The following is a 13183-nucleotide window of genomic DNA, read 5'->3' on the forward strand; positions in this document are numbered from 1 at the left end:
ATAAATATATATATATATCTTATTAAAAGTAATTATTAATTTTCTTTTGTTCACATTTATAACAATCTTTTAATTAATTATACGTATATTAATTATAGTATGTATGTATAAAAACAATTCAATAATCGATTTGAATTTTATTTAAAAGAGAATTAACACAAATACATATTAAATATATTTATATATTGTAGATATAATAAACCTACAAAAAAAAATATTACTTTCCTCTCTCTCTCTCTCTCTCTCTCTCTCTCTCTCTCTCTCTCTCTCTCTCTCTCTTTCTCTTTCTCTTTCTCTTTCTCTTTTTCTCTCTATTTTATGAAACGTTGCAATCAAATACGAAACGTATAATCTTAGTTCGATTCGTTCTACGTATGTATATGACAACATTAAAATACAATAAATAATTGCAAAAAAAGAAGAGAGAAAAAAATTCGAAGGGTATTGATAAAGAATGGGAAATTCAATGGTTAGAAATCCTCACCATTTACATACTATGTAACGAATGCAAAAGCTCCGTTCATAATCATCCTCATAAATCCTTCGTAGGATCGACGGAGCTTAAAACCAATCCCGACGGTCGTATCGGAGATTTCGTGAGAGAGTCAGGGAGAATTTTTAATGGAGGGAAAAAGAAAAAAAAAAAAAAAGAAAAAAAAGAAAGAAAAAAAGAAAAAGAAAGAAAGAAAAAAAAAAGAAAAACAAAAAACTTGAAAAAAAAAAATATTAGAAAGAAAATAAAGAAAGAAATATTAAAATAAAAAAGTAATAAAAAAGAAAACGACATACATATATGATATGGTATATGCGTGTGTATCTTTAAATAGTTAATTAATTTGAAAATAGTAATATATATGGTATAATGTTATGTAGTATATTTCTATATAGCATAGTACTATGTATTATGTATATAATATATAATAAACAAGTAGTATATATAGAATCCATAATATATATATATATGTAGATTAACACACACACACACACGCGTGCATAATTTCTACTATGTCATTATATATATATATATATTTAATATAACACATAAATGTTATACTACCACTAAGTGGATTATTAAAAATAAATCAAATAATAAACATCGAAATTATATGACAGTTGAATTAACGTTTGTTTTATCTTCTTCTTTTCTTTTTTTTTTTATAATTACGAGAATAATTTTCCCCATAAAAGAACGAATTCGAATGGCGGTGGGGATAATTGGGGTTGGAAAGTGTAACATATAATATAGATTAAATATATTAAATCCTGAAATACGAGTAATTAATAATGTATAATTTACGTCGGAGGTCACGTAATTTCGTGAAAAAATATCGTTAAAGAAAAAGGAAAAAAGAAAAAGAAAACAAATCGTAAAAAGAGAGTCTAAAGCCAATTTTCTGAACGATAAAGCGCACGTATCGTTAATTTAATTTATCGTTTGCGGCAATGTCGTAGCAGATCCCTCTGCATGTTTCACTTGTCAAAGTTTATGTCACCGTACTCTTTTTCTTCTCTATTTTTTTTTTTTTTTTTTTTTTTTTTTTTATCTACGTGATTGTCCCTATCTCGGATGATGGGGCTTCGTTTAAATAACTAATAACTTTTGCATCGGTATAGTTGTACCGAATGATGCAACAATATATCAGTAATATTATTTTTAATCAAATTATGATGTATGCAGCGTATGCAATGTATTTAATGCAAATATAATGAAAAAAATTTTATCCAAGTTACATATATATATATAAAACTATTATATTGTATAAATAAAATTTTATTTATTTAAAATTATTTTCGAACGAAGCTTTTTTTCAAAAAAAAAAAAAAAAAAAAAAAAAAAGAAAAAAAAAATAATAATAATAATAATTTTAATTCATTTCAAATTAGAAATATTGATTAATGTCAAAAAGCGGAAAAAAAGAAATCATGAAAGAAAGAAAAATGAGAGGGAAAAAAAAAAAAGAAGAAGAAAAAATAATTTCTAATTATAAGACAAACTTTACGATAGGAGAGGTGGGGTAAGGTGGTGTGGGGTAGGGATCATAATGATTGAATAAGGAATAATAAAATATGCTTATTTTTTTGCGAATATTTTTCACGAGCCAGTTTGTGTACACTATTATCAACATTTCCCTGTTAGCTCACTGCCGGAGTCAGAAACTTGTAACTGGATTAGAACAAGAAGGAATTCGTAACTACCTTAATGCATTACGATGTAGCGCGGATTAGAGGCTCTTATTAAATAAATTGCAATTCCAGAGTGCTATGCAACTAGGAAAATCTATAAAGTGAAACTATATGTATAACCTGCTACGCATAGAATGCCTCTTTAATGCCGAAGCACGTATCTAATTAAGGGACGCGATGAAAATTATGATAATAAATTTTTTTACAAAATAAAAAATAATATATATATATATATATATATATATAATAAATAAAAAAATGTATAAAGTATATAAAAAAAAAAATTCTATCGGCTTGATATCATCGACGATTATCTTTCTATTTTTCTCTTGCATTGTTTTTTATTTTTTATTTTTATTTTTTTTTTACTTTATTTATTTCCACTTTTAATAAATAATTATTAAACTATTATTATTATTATTATTATTATTATTATTATTATTATATGTAGAAATTCTTAATAAATATTATTAATAATAAAATTAAAACGAATGATTAAATGAATGAAAACTATTATACTATCTAGTAACCAACAATGAACCCTCAAACTACAATGGGTGGTATCAATGGTTATCCCAACGTATCTGAGTTTCGATACTAAATCGGATTAGAACGTACAAACCGAAATGTTCTCACTCACACTCTCTCTCTCTCCCTCTCTCTCCCTCTCTCTCTCTCTCTCTCTCTCTCTCTCTCTCTCTCTCTCTATCTCCATCTCACTAATCAAAGACAAAAGACAGAGAGAAGGAGATATAGAGAGAGAGAGAGAGAGAGAGAGAGAGAGAAAGAGAGAGAGAGAGAGAAAGAGAAAGAGAAACAGAGACGATATGTAAAATAGAATCGAACAGTTACGTTTCCTTGCTTCGAAGGCTCTTTGAACAAATCCCCTTGCAGTTTATCCTGCAAAATAGAAGCTGGAAAGGGAGAAGTTAACGGCGAGAATGAAAGAGAGAAATAGAGATAGAGAAATGTGAAAGAGAGATAGATAGATAGATAGAGAGAGAGAGAGAGAGAGAGAGAGAGAGAAAAAAGAGAATGAGAAGGAACAAAGAGAAGAGAGAAAGAGAGAGAAAGAGGAGACAAAGAGAAAAGAGAAAGAGAGAGAAAGGAGACAAAGAGAAGTGAGAAAGAGAGAGAGAGAAAGAGAGAGAGAGAGAGAGAGAGAGGGTAAAAAAGGGAAAAGTGTGTGTTTGAAAGAGAAAGAAGAGTGTGAAAAAAGAGAACTTTATGTTTGAGAGAAAAAGAGGGAGAAGAAGAGGAAGAGGGTGGGAGAACCAGAAATTTCAGAAGAGCTTAATCGATTTCATGAAATCGCCAAGCTAAGCCAGCTAGACTATATATATATATATATATCTAGTATGAGTTAGTCGAATTCAAAAGTCGATAGTGGGGTTTCAAATTCGATCGAAAACGTATCGACTTTCGATCCGACCAATCACGTTGCTCGAAAAGGAAATTCTTTTCTTTTAGCGTGCTACATGCATACATACTCTCGGCCTATTCGCCGTTGAAACCCGAACAGATCTCTTTGGCAAACAAATGTCAGCTGATGAAGAGAAAGAGATATATAGAGATAGAGATGAGAGAGAGAGAGAGAGAGAGAGAGAGAGAGAGAGAATACCATTCGTTCGAAAGCAAGTAGCTTAATGAGAACGCCATTGTTGCGATTTTCAAATAAATTGTGGTTGTACTGGCTCACCAAATTCTCCCTCTCCCTCTCCCTCTCCCTCTCGCTCTCTCATCTCTCATCTCTCTTTCTTTCTCTCTTTCTCGTATATGTATACGTATATATTATGTAACGAATGAAGAGAGAAAGGAAATCGATTCGAACAGTAATTTAGTAGTAAACGTGCAAGGGAGTAAGAATTATATTCGCTTGGCTAACGTTATCGTCCCGACAAACGCAGGAAACTCACAGTTTGTTTATTCGATTTAACTCGATCGGTCAACCGAAGGCTAAAACGGACTTTTCTTCTTTTTTGTTTTTTTCCTTTTTCCTTTTTTCATTTATTTATTTATTTATTTCTTTTTTTTTTTTCTTTTTTGCTTCACCTTTTTATATCCTTTTTATTTATTTATTTTTTTTCCCCTCCCCATCTTTTCTTTACTAGGTTTTTATTCGCTCTTTTTCCTTTTTTATTTTCCTTGGTGGTTTTTTTTTTGTTTTTTGTTTTTTGTTTTTGGTAGGATACGATTCTCTCTTTGTTGCTAGAGAGAATAATAAAAAGAGCAGAAAAGTATGAAGGAGATTTATAGTCTTTCTATTTCCTTATGACTTGGTAGAAGAGAATTCTTCGAAGAAAATTTGTCAGACAAAGGCGAAAGATGATTCTCTTTTTTTTTTTTTTTTTTTTTTTTTTTTTTTTTTTTTTTTTTTTTTTTTACAGAAATTTAATTATACATTACGATAATTTGTGATTTTTTTTCTTTTCTTTTCTTTTTTTTTCTGTTTTAAGAAGAATTCAGAGAAGTGTAGAAATTCGTAAAAATTAAAAAGATAATAAGGTGAAAATGATATTAAAAAAAAAAAAAAAAATTATTGCTGTCGATTATATTAAAAAACGTAAACAAAAAATTGCCATCGATTATAATAAGAAATGTACGATCATCTAATTTCGAAGTCAATTTCAAATTTCAATATTGTTAATTTCGTAAGATATAAAATATAAATTAATACGAATAATTTCGTCGATGTAGAACAAAAAAAATATTTTACGAATATAAAATAAAAAGAAGATATATAGATAGATTTATATCTTTGTATGTATAGATATTTTTATTGGTCATTTATCAAAAAAAAAAAAAAAAAAAAAATTATCGAAGACACATCAAGAATGTGATCGAAGTGTTTTTATTTTTACTGAATATAATAAAACTATCTAATAATACAATCGAAAGTTGGTACCGTTATGTAACTTTAACCCTCTGTAACTCCTATACTCTCTGTAACTTTACTTACTAACTTTATGTAACTTTGAAGTCATATACTCTTAACTATATATATATATATATATTATATATATTATATATATTATATATATATATATATATATATATATATATTATTTCATTTTATCGCCTGAAAATTATTTATTATTTCATAACTAAAGTTTTAAAAGTATAATTGTACTAGCATAAGTAATACCATTAACTTTCACATTATATTACATACACACACACACACACACACACAAAATCATCAAGCACACATATCAAGTAGTATAATTTTCATACACATTAATTGTTAAAAAAATTAATTGTTATTTCCATACCCAAAGTTTTTTTTATATATTTTTTGAAGTATACGTTATAGTTAATATAACGTCATTGTATTCGATATAAGTAACACAATAACTTTTTCACATTATATTATAATTATATTAAAAATTAATATTAAAAATAATTCTAAGTAACTTTCATTAATCATTAATAAGTTACACTTAATATGATCCAATTACACTAATATAATTAAAAACCTACAATTTTTCACTTTAATCCTAAGAAAATTAATTCGTTATATTTTTCAAAATATATATTATACTTATGATGTATCATTTAATCGTACTTACTATAAGTAATATCGTAATTTTAATATTATATAATTATTCCGTAAACACGAGTAAAAATTTTCTTATAAAGTAATCACTCTAATAACGGAAAGACAGAAAGTGAAAAACATGTTCACCACTTCGCGTCCCGCAAACGACTGACTTGCGAAGACTCTAACAAGATCGATGATCGTCTCAACGTACGATCGATAACAATAAACAAATGAAATCAGAAGAATCGACAAAACCCGAAGAACTTTCCGGAAAAGCACGACACGTTACCGGCTTAGAACTATGAAAAAGAAAGATCATATGAAGTCATCCACACCATATACATACATATATACATACACACACACACTCTCTCTTTTCTCTCCTTTTGTTGGAAAACATTTCATAGAATTATTGAAACTCAATTAAGAAAGAAACGACGTGTGATACTCTCTTTCTTCCTCTCTTGCTCACTCTCTCTCTCTCTCTCTCTCTCACTCTCTCTCAGCCTTTATTGGAAAATATTTCATAGAATTATTGAGACAATAGTATCTCTATCTCTCTCTCTTCTTCTCCTTTCTCTTTCTCTCTCTCATTCTTGGGAAACATTCTTTAGGAAATATATAGAACTACGTTAGAAAAGATAGAATTATGATCGAACATCTCCAAGTAAATATTTACGTATATAGATATATACATACATCATGTATATATATATACATATACGAAGCAAACAAAAAACGAAAAGAATAAAAATAACATAACCTATCTTTCTAATCATCTTTCCGAATTAAAAATTATAAATTATACTTTTATCAATATAAATTTTTACGAATAATTTATTTCATTAATATAAAATAAAAAAATGTCGCCAAGTGGCATACATACATACATACATACATACACACACACACGTAGGCACGCATGCATGCATATATATATGTACCTTTGAGATTCTATATCATTGTCCTCTGAAACTCTTCTTTTATCTCTCTTCTTCCCTCTCTCTCTCTCCCTCTCTCTCTCTCTCTCTCTCTCTCTTTCTCTTCCTCTCTCTCTCTCTCCCTCTCTCTCTCTCTCACCTTGTTACTCTTTCTCTTAGAGAGAAATGTAAGTTACAGTACACCGTGCTCCGACGACTGACTGAGAGAAACTTCCGGCGAACTTTTCGTCGGTAGAATAATTTTGGTACGTGTATGCAGACTAGATAAAGTTGAAAGCTAGACTACCTTCTAACTATATCTATATATGTATATGGATATGTATATATTGTTACGTTCCGACTATCTATGATGCACACCTTATTTCAAAAAAAAAACTTCTTATCTATTTCTAACGTATTAGACGGTATATATGTATAAAAATAAATAAATAAAAAAATAAATAAATAAATATATATACATATATATATATATATATATATATGTATAATTATATTGCATGTATAAATGTATATAATATATGTATATATATATAATTTATATAATAAAATAACTTAATGAAAATATTTATAGTCTATATAAAAGGAAATATAATAGAAATAAAATATTTTAATTAGATAATTTCGAAAGTAACATAACCTAAAAACTCTTCGAATATATTATATTTCACTAAAAATTTCGATATTATACTTATTAACCATCTTAATACTATCTATTATATATATATATATATATATGTATATATATATATGTATACATATATATATATATATGAACTATGAAAAATTCTTATATTGTTTATTAAACACCATTCCCAATAATATATCCATAGAAACGATTAATAAAAAAAATATAAAAAAGAACAAAAAAATAAAAAAAAATAAAATAAAAAAACAGATATGGATTTCACATTAGCATCACTTTCAATCATTATAAAATAATAAAAATTCATGATTTCCGTCTAACATCTTCGAACATTTTTCCAGTTAACCTATACACATAGACACATCGATAGAATACTAAATCCAGTATATTGGTAATTATACCTTTTACGAATAATGTATTACTACGCTACCGATGCGAGTGTAGCACGCAATGAACCTAAGAAAGCACTTAAAATACACGCCTGAGAAAAGAAGTAGTCCATACGATATACAGAAAGAATTACCATAAAAAGGAAAAATAAATAAATAAATAAATAAATAAATAATTCATAAAGAAGAGAAAAGTGAATAAATATAAATGTTTATTGATTAAAATGTTACCTTTCGATAGAGACGACGATTGGTTTCGGATAAATCGTTTTGTTTTCTTTCTTTCTTTCTTTCTTTTTTTTTTTTTTCTTATTATTGATCGTAACATTTTGAACGAAGAAATCATCATCCATCGGAAGTTCCCTTGATTTTCTTCTTTCCTGTCGAAACTTTGAAAGCAAGTAACACTTCACTCGAAACATCAGTTGGCTCTTGACCAAAATCGAACGTAAATCGAGCGAACAATACCGTTAAAGATTTCTTGCGAGAGAAAACTTCTTCCCCTTTTCTTTTTCTTTTTTTTTCTTTTTCTTTTTTTTTTCGCACTCTTACGTGATCGTTGCGTAACTTGTTCTAACATATCCAAGTATTAACTACGGCGTTTACTTCAACGCGAAACGCGAATCATCCTATCAGCGGCCATTTATTTCTTACGCAATCAAAAAATAATAACGACGTGAAATACGTTAGTCAAAATAGATGATATTTATATATATTTATCAATTTAATAATTATCAATTTAATATCATGCAATAGTTTATTTAATTATTTAATATAATTCTATTGTAAAAAAAGAAAAAAAATTATTTAATATCTAATAGAAAGTAATAAAGTAAATATGAATAATTTTTAACGTTGACAAAATGACGAATTAATTTTAATTAGTTTTATAAACGAGTTTTCTAATGACTCACATTTATATATGTATGCAAGTGAAAATGTATCCCGTGAAAAAGGTATATATATATATTTTTTTTTAACGTTAAAAAATGACAATCCATCTAACTGATTTCGAATATTGAAATTTTATACATAAACATTCGAGAAACTCTCACTAACGTACACACACATACATATATACGCAGGTCTCATATTCTATTAACATAAATAAATAAATGTATTTCGATGAAAACATGATGAAGATTCTTAAACAACATTATCAACGATAAAATTATTATCAATGAAATCTTTCTAACCTTATTTCTTTTTCTCTCTCAAAACTTAAACAATCGAATAATACGTACGTATTTACTTTCGAACGTGTATTATATTACATTAAAAAGAAAAGAAAAGAAAAGAAAAGAAAAAAGAGGAACTTGCGTAAATACCTTAAAATACATCTATTCGATAAAGATAGAGATAAAAAAAAAAAAAAAAAAAGAAAAAAGAAAAAAGAGATAAAAACTTTCGTAAAACTTTCCGTAATCTTGTCGATCGAATTTACAAAAAATCTTTTATGATTTCCGTATAATAAAATTGCTGCAACTGGGATCGATACAACAGCGCTACTTCGGACAAAAATTAAAACAAAATATTGTTAGCAATTAAATAAGTACATCCGTACGTAACCAATCAGAACGTTTGAAATTAGTCAATCGATATTCGATAAGTATTTTAATTGCAATGTTACGAGAAATAAAAAGAAAAAAAGAAAAAGAAAAAAGAAAAAGAAAGAGAAGAAGAAGAATTTTATATTATTAATAATAATCATTATTTTCATTTATTTCATTTATAATTGTATGAAAAATACGATAATTACTCATAATTAGCAATACCAATTGGAACGTGGCACGATCACATGACGTAATCTAACGAATAAAAAGAGAGACAGAGAGAAAGAGAGAGACAGACAAATATATATAGAAAGACAGGAGAAAAGAAAAATCAAACGCTTCGAATATTATCCAGCGAATGAAGTAATCGTTTAAAATAACCTACATACCTGATTATACCCATCGATCTAAACAGAGTAGAATATGCAAACGAGATTGCTTTGAAATTGCAAAATTATTCCTTCAGCTTGGAGAGAATTGATAGGAAAACTTGTATACACGCACATACCTATATTTTATATATATATATATATATATATAAACATACCTATCCAGAAGATAACAAGTGTATTTACATGTGTATGTAAAAAAAGATTAAAAAAAAAAATGTATATATATATATATATATATATATATATTTACCTATATGGAAATAATTTTTATATAATATTAAAATATAAATTATTTACTAGTTTTAAACTAATGAATTCTTTGCTAATTTTATGGTTCTCATAAATAGAAAGTTTGTGGTTCTCATAAATAAAAAACAAAAAAAGAAAAAAAAATTTGTTTATTTCAACAAAATACTGAAGATATCATTTTTGGAAAAATAAAAAGAAAAGAATTTACTTTTAATTAGAAAAAATTCTATACCCATATATATATATAAAAAAATATAAATATATATAAAAATTATTCCCATGTAATAGTTAAAATATTAATTACATATTTGCTATAGAATGAATTCAAAAATATATCTCGACGAAATTTTATCTCGACGAAAAGTGACATGGATATATCTGATGAGAAGAAAAAAAAAAAAAAGGAAAAATACGATGGAGAAAAGAAAAAAAAAAAAAAAAGAAAAAATGGATAAAAAAGAAAAGAAGAAAAAAAAATATATATATATATTAAAAATTACAAAGAAAAAAGGATTGCTGGAAAAAGCTAAGAGAAATTTCACGTAGATAAAACACCGGTGCAAAAAAGAGGAAAGGAGATGAAAAAAAAAAAAAAAGAAAAAAAAAAGAAAAGAAAATGAAAAAAGATAAAAAAAAAGAAAAAAGAAAAAGAAAATGAAAAAAAGATTCGTGGACGATGTATAAAAATACGAAAGAAGAAAAAAAAAAAAAAAAAAAGAAAAAAAAAATAAAAGGACGAAATATCACGAAAGAGGATACTCTTCTTCGTGCTATGTGCGTTCGCACAGTTTATATTACCACGTAGGATAATATATCCGGTTTGGTCTCCGCACCTTCTCTCTCACTCTCTCTCTCTCTCTCTCATTCATTCATTCTCTCTCTTTCTCTCTCTCTCTCTCTCTCCCCCTCTTTAAAATGTATACCCGTCACGAAATTCAACGATTTTTAATACGCTACCAGTTGTGATAAAAATGGGGACGATAGTTATCATCGGGCCACTAGCACGATATGTTTCACGCACACCTCGTTTGACAATACTCTCTGATCGTTTACGTGACGTAAGGATATTAATGTATCGATGTATGTCACATAGAGAGACGTTGTGCGCTTTTATATTTATTAATGTCACGCGGTAAACGTTAAATACGAGAATTCGTTTTTGGAAATCCGCGTATGTAATGCATTTTATTTCTTTTTCTGTTTTATTATTTTTTTTTTTCACCTTTCTTTTTTTTCCTTCTTTTTCTTTCTTTTATAATTTTTATGGATGGTTAATCCACAAAAAAAAAGAAAAAAAAAAAGATTATCAATTTTTATTTACTAAATCTTTACTAACACGTACACGTACATATATATGCACGTATAAAGCACTTTTGTTGTTTTCAAAATTCGACAAAGATAAAATTTGATACGTTTTTGTTTGTAAAATTTTAGTTAATCGAAATAAAAAAAAAAAAAAAATATCTATATAGATTAATTTTTATTAATTAAATCTTTACGAACGCATACACGTGTATCTATAAATAAAATGTTTTTTTTTCTTTTCTTTTTCTTTTAATCAGAATTCGATAAATACGATTTTTTCTCTGCTTTTAATTGATAAAACTTAAAAATATTTAAACTTTAATCACCAAATCTATACACACACACACACACAGAGAAAGACACACACACAAATATTCATAGTCATAGTCATTCGACCATGAAAACTAGTTTGATATTTTAAATATTAATAAACACTGCACTCTTGTTATGATAGGAATAAATCGAATGTATATGTCACTATTAGTTTCATCAATTGTAACGAAAATGGTCCGATAAATCCACGCATGACATCTTGCGAAAGATGCACGTGCATATGCATACATTTCTAAGTTGATTTATGATATACAAAAAAAAAAAAAAAAAAAAAACAAATATAGATATATTTTTCAAATAATTCGAGTATATATACATAATACGTAGATATATAACATATATATATATAGATCGATTTTTATTCCTTGATATAAATCAAACGTTTAGCTAACTTCACATTTGATTCGAGACGTTTGCATTTTTGAAAGAAATCACAGAAAATCTTTTTCAAAATTCATTAAACTCTATTTGAAAAATAAATTCTCTGTGATATATTTTCAATGAGATTAGTGTTTTAAGAATGTCCATTGAGAAATAATATAGAGAATATATTTGAACAATTTTTATATTTTATTAACAAAAGAAAAAAAGAAAAGAAAAAAGAAAAGAAAAAAAAGAACAGAAAGGAAAAACGAAAAACTCACCTAAAAACACCAGCTTAGACTTGAAAATCGGACGATCACAATGGACACAACCCGCTGAAACCTTTCCGATAAGTATCTTCGATATTCACGAAACGCAGTTCATCCCCGTAAACCGAAAACGATGTGCATTCGTTCGCATCTAAAATGCAACTTGAACTGTAGCCCGCGCTTTGCTGACTGCTGAGGGTTTAGGGGTGGGGGATGTCATAGTCCCTGCGCGGAAGTTTCTTCGTGAATTACTCACCAGATGGCACTAACGTATGGTATAAATACAGGAAGCAAATCAAGCAGGTTTTAATCGTTTATTTGTACATCGGTCGGTAAGAAACATTTTAAAGCTGTCTTCTTGGAACCCCTGGTGTCATCTATAGACTGAAATTAGAGATATCGTAGATGATCATAGATTAAGCAAAGAAGATAGTGAGGTTAGAAATATTTGTCGACATTATGTGCGATTTCGTAAAGTTTTAAGAAAAATTCATCAAATTAATTTTATTGTCGTCGTATAATATAATTAATTGTTTTAAATGGTATATAAAAAATTTTGTTTATGTGCGGAAAACTTTGTTTGGATCGCAGTTTACTCCAATTAAACTGATTGGTATATTACTTTAAATATATATATATATATATATATATTTTAATTACTTATAAAAAAAAAATTTTGTTAGAGCTATTTTAAATATTTTTAATTTGTAACTTTATTTATATTAATGTATCGTTATCATTGCAAAATATATACTAGAAATGTTTTTATTCAGACATTAATTAAGACGTTGCGTATGCATAGATATAATTTCTATTTTCATAAAAATTTAATGAATATCTGATTTAATTTTGAACAATTACAATAGTTATCTCAATTATATATAAATTAATTATTGATATTAAGAAATATTGAAATATTGGAATTATTACAAATGAAAAAAGTATTTATATACAATAGTTAAAATTTTATTTTCTATACAGTTAAATATTCAGAGTATAACGGTATTATAATCTAAAGTTT

The 13183-nt window shown here is 26.9% G+C and overlaps 1 protein-coding gene across 1 annotated transcript in view; it reads right to left on the minus strand.

Annotated features, from left to right (window-relative positions):
* Positions 1-12311, minus strand: part of Con (leucine rich repeat protein connectin) — a 388456-nt gene extending 376145 nt beyond the window's left edge. The window contains exon 1 of the mRNA XM_085662513.1: positions 12175-12311. The gene's annotated coding sequence lies outside the window, so the exon portion shown is untranslated. The remainder of the gene's footprint in view (positions 1-12174) is intronic.
* Between the last annotated feature and the right edge of the window lie 872 nt (positions 12312-13183).

The sequence above is a fragment of the Vespa mandarinia genome, chromosome 18, assembly GCF_050613455.1.
Source record: "Vespa mandarinia isolate Hongniang chromosome 18, ASM5061345v1, whole genome shotgun sequence".
NCBI classification, from domain to species: domain Eukaryota; kingdom Metazoa; phylum Arthropoda; class Insecta; order Hymenoptera; family Vespidae; genus Vespa; species Vespa mandarinia.